Here is a 4,466-nt window from a genome sequence, read left to right as displayed (position 1 = left end):
GGGGGTCGGGGGAGGGGGGCTAGTGCGCCGCGGCAGTTTTGAGAAGTTTGGGGAGGTCGGACCCGGATACTCCCGGCCACGGATGGTGACTGAACCTAGGAGAGCGCAGATCCGGCGCGCGGGGCCAGGGGCTGACCCCGGGGACCCCCGGCGTCTGCGCGCCCTGGGTGTCCCTGTGTCGTCTGCGGCCACTAGGGTGGAGGTCGGGGTCTGAGCTGGGGGTCCCCCGAGCTAGGAGAGCCAGAAGCCTTGAACTACCCACCCCCCAGACACACACACCCTCCCCTGGGCCACTTTCGGGCGCCACCACCTTCCCTGGGTCTCGGGCCCCTCTCTCCTGGGCATTGCCCCCTCGGCCTCCCTCCGCTTGGTAAAAGTGAGTTTGGTGTGTGTCGTTCGCGTGGCTGTCATTAAGGCAGTCTGTTATTGTGCGAGGCTGAATCAGTGGCTCTTTGTGCGCTCAGCTGTATGGTAATGCAGACAGCACCTGCTCGCCGCACAATGCCGAGAGAAAAAGCCCCCTCCGCGCGCCGCGGCCTCTGCGACAATGTCCGGCACATGTTCCAAAGACCCCTCTAGCCTGGCCCCCCAGCCCACAACCTTTACACAATCGTCACCTTATTAGGTTTTTACATGTCCGTCAGACACTAGAACTTTTGTTTTCATTTTTTTTATGGGAAATGAGTTTATTGGGAGGGCCGAGAACACGTACCACAATGAATTATCTCAACTGCTCTCCTGCTTACAGGCCCCGGAGTAAGTCGAGGGATAGACTCCTCCTTTGGCATCTAGCTTTGTATAGGGCATGTACTCTGCTGCCTTTCCTATCCCTGACTGCTGGTCCTTGCTCCCACCCCAGCACCTAGGAAGCTTCATTAGAAGGGATAAGCTCATTAAAAGGGATATAGGCCAGGGATTATAGCTCAGCACACAGCACCTACCTGGCAAGCACGAGGTCCTGAGTTCGATTCTCGGCACCCACAAAAAAAATGCAAGGTGAGAGCCCAGCACAGCCCCAGAGGGCCCCTGGCAGCGTCCTGCTGCAGGTGTGGTAGCCCTTACAGGAGACAACTGTACTGTCCCGCAGAGTGTGACCATCATCCAAGACTGGTATCTCCATCACAGTGTCTATGATGCACTTCTGAAAGAGCGGACCCCTCAAACACCCAGGATACCACTGGCTGCGTCAATCCAAAGGATCACTTTGAGAAGCCATAGGGGTGGTCCCTCTGGTTATCCACAACTGGGATCAGGATTCCACAGCTCCTTTTCAGGTGATCCAATGTGTGTTCTGCTGCCATGTCTCACACATACCTTTAAAGTTTCAGGATCGACAGAGATGTGCACTTAAATTTGCCATTGCTGCCTGGGGGAAAACCAGAGGTAGCCAAAAAGCCCTGTGCACACAGTGTTTAAGGCTGAGGTGAGAAAGGCGGGCTTGGGCCCCACTAGAAACTCCCTACTGTTTTATGTAGGACAAATGGAGCCTTCAGAATGTGCTGTCACCCTGCAGGACAGTTTCAAACCCAATGTCCTTGTCCTTTGCAAGCATGTACTTGCTGCGTTGCCACGGGGCTCGGCCAGCTCAAATCCTAATTTAATCTTGCCACCTAGTGTCGGCATCCTTTTTGCTCTAGGGTAATGTTTCCTCCCAAAGCTACTTTCTGAGGGTTTCTGCTCGCTGAGACTCAGAAGCTGTTCCCTGTGGAGAGGTGAGAGGGTTCCCAGAATAGGGAGATGCAAGTGAAGAAAGGAATGTGAGTCAGAACACAGAATCCTTCATGTTCCCAAGACAGTGCAGATTTCAGGAAGAAATGAAATATCAGGAAACTTTTAATTAGAAAATGGAAGTGGGAAACAGGCTCATTTGAATGCCTGTTTAGAAAACTGGAAATAAAAAGTTCCACGCGCAAGGGCTTAAACCTTGGGGGAAAAAAGACTTGCCCCAAATCTTTAACAAACCCCCCTTAGTATCAAGTATTTGTTAAATTGACATGGCACAGATTTCTCGATTACAGCGGCAAAGCGGAACTGAAAGGCATCGTAAAATCCATCAGAATCCTGCCCAAAGCCTTCATTCTTTTCCAACTTAATTTATGCCACGCGATTCTGTATTGGGGAAATCAAGCAGAAAGTCCTTTTCTCCCTCCTTCTCCTCCTCCTCCCTCTCCTCCTCCTCTTCCTCCCCCATCTTCCCCTTCTTCTCCTCCTCCTCTTCTCCTCCTCTTCCTCCTCCTCTTCTCTTCCCTTTTTCTGTCTCCCACCCCCAAGTTGGTTCCTCTTCCCTTCTTTCAAAAGCTGAGCTAACGGGGAGACTGTTTAACTTCAGCGTTTCTATAGGAGCCTGTTGTAGTTTAACTCCTGCGCACCAGTAGCTGGGATGAACAAAGGAGAGACTCGAGGTCCAACTATTCATCCTTTCTTTGCACTTTAATTTTCATTGATTGGGAAGACAAGGGGAGCCCTTAGGGATTTGAGCTGGAGGGGGATGACACGCCTTTAGACGCCATCAGCCCCCTAGCCAGCCATCTGCTCCAAACCAAATGGCGTTTTTTCACTCCCTAACTGCATGTCTCTATACTCCCACAACTAAGCGCTCTGAACCCCCCAAATGCAGGAGGGAGCTTAAGCTAGAGATGTTAAATAGATCTGCCTCACTGTTGGCCCTCACTGCCGGATTCCCTCCTCCCCACACACCATAAATCCTCACCTTGCTCATTAGGAGAAAGCAGGAAACTTTCTTTTAAATACTTTTTGATGTCTCAGCAAATTTACTGTACAAAGTGAGGCTCATTAAGGCTTAGAAGGCACCCAATATATCAGACACAAGAGAGGAAGGAAGAATTTGCTGCCTGGTGGTTGTGGTGGTGATTTTTTTTTACCCCCTCCGGGCATGTGCAACCCATCCTCTGAATAACTCCAGTGGTTAGTGTCGGCTCAGGTTGTGTAAGAGTCAGAACCCTGGCCACAGGAACCTGGAGTCCTCTGTTAGAGACCTTGACTATTTTCCCCACCCTATCATGTCGTCTGATGATGCCATCTTATCGAATTAGATGTGCCCATCCTCTGCAGTGTGTGAGTTAATACTGTGATCCTCCAATCGTGCTCCAACCCCTTCCACCCAGAGCCTCCATTCTCTCTGTGTGTGATGGTGGGCAGCTGTGGTAGGCAGCAGGGCCCAGGCAGACTGCAGTAAACAGCACCCAAAGCAGGTCAGATTCCAGCCCAGCATAGGTTCAGTTTCTGTGTAAACAAATCTGGAGACTTGAGTGGGGCTTGTGTTTTCTTAGACCAACTGAATACTGTATACCCAACAGAGAGGTTCTCTTATTCCCAAGAAGAATTAGGGTCCTTGTTCGGAACAACAAAATAAAAAACTTCCAGACAGCAAATCTGGTGTTGATCAAACATGCCAGCTTGCATGAAAAACAAAAAAAGAAAAGAAAAAGAAAAAGAAAAAAGAATAAGAAGGAAAAAGAAACAGAGGGGGACAGAAAGCCTGTTTATTAATTAGTATTAGTATCACATCCAAACACTCCCAGTCTCTGCAGACCAGTTTTGGAATCTGAAAGTATTTACAGTAGCAGAGGAATCCCCTGCTTGCTGTGAGAGAGGAAGCCGGGGGCACGCTGGTCTCCTGGCCCCCTGCCTGGCTGTGATAGATCAGGTACTCCCTAACTCCTAAGGCCATCTTTGGGCGCACACACACCTCTGGGCTTCCATTAACCGGCCACACCCACCCAAATGTGTACACACGTGTTCACACTTGACTGTGATTATGTCTGGACCTTTATTTCTAAGCTTTATTTCCATCCCGAGGCACCCACTTCTGCAGAGGCAAAGAGGAGCGGCTCTGGGATGACGTGTAGTAGGCGAGAGCTTCGCTCTTGCGGTTCAGCAGGCACCAGGTGAGGGACACCTCGAGCGCCTCCGCCCTCGGCGCAGCGCATCCTCTGGGCGGGTGAAGGGTTCCCCACCAGCCTTTCCCGCGAACGGCCCGCGGACCCCCTGTGGGACGGGACGCGTCGTGTCATAGACCTCTTACATTTTAATGGGACAGGCGGCCGAAAGGCGAGAATGCTCCCGCCCACCTGGTTGTTTTGTTTTTCGCTCGGGGGTGTGGGGGGGGGCTCCGAGCCCCTGCGCGCGCGCACGCTTCGCCTCCCGCGCGTGGATCGGAGGCGGACGCGGCGGGTCCGCGGAAAGTTGCAAAGGCATGTGCTGATTTGCATGAGAAAGGGCGAGTCGCGTGGCTCAGCTGGCGGCCCGGCGCAGATGACGGGTCGCCCGCCCGCCGCCTTCCCCTCGGAACCGCGGGTCATCTGCTCGGGGCTGTCCTGCGCTCATCTCCATGACAAAGCGCGTGTTTACCTGCGGCCGCAGCACCGGCGGGCGCGCCTTTGTCCCGGGATCAGATTACCGCGGCAGCTGCTCGCAGCCGCCGCGAACTTTCCGCCGCCGAGCGC

The 4,466-nt window shown here is 52.9% G+C and overlaps 1 protein-coding gene across 1 annotated transcript in view; it reads left to right on the top strand.

Moving 5' to 3' along the window:
• Fam120b (family with sequence similarity 120B) overlaps positions 1-4,466 on the top strand; it is a 91,341-nt gene that overhangs the window by 589 nt on the left and 86,286 nt on the right. The window lies entirely within an intron of this gene.

Source organism: Chinchilla lanigera, unplaced genomic scaffold (assembly GCF_000276665.1).
Source record: "Chinchilla lanigera isolate Chin_1 unplaced genomic scaffold, ChiLan1.0 scaffold00010, whole genome shotgun sequence".
NCBI lineage: Eukaryota > Metazoa > Chordata > Mammalia > Rodentia > Chinchillidae > Chinchilla > Chinchilla lanigera.
The sequence above is the reverse complement of the archived record's forward strand: the minus strand, read 5'-3'. Positions and strand labels throughout refer to the sequence as shown.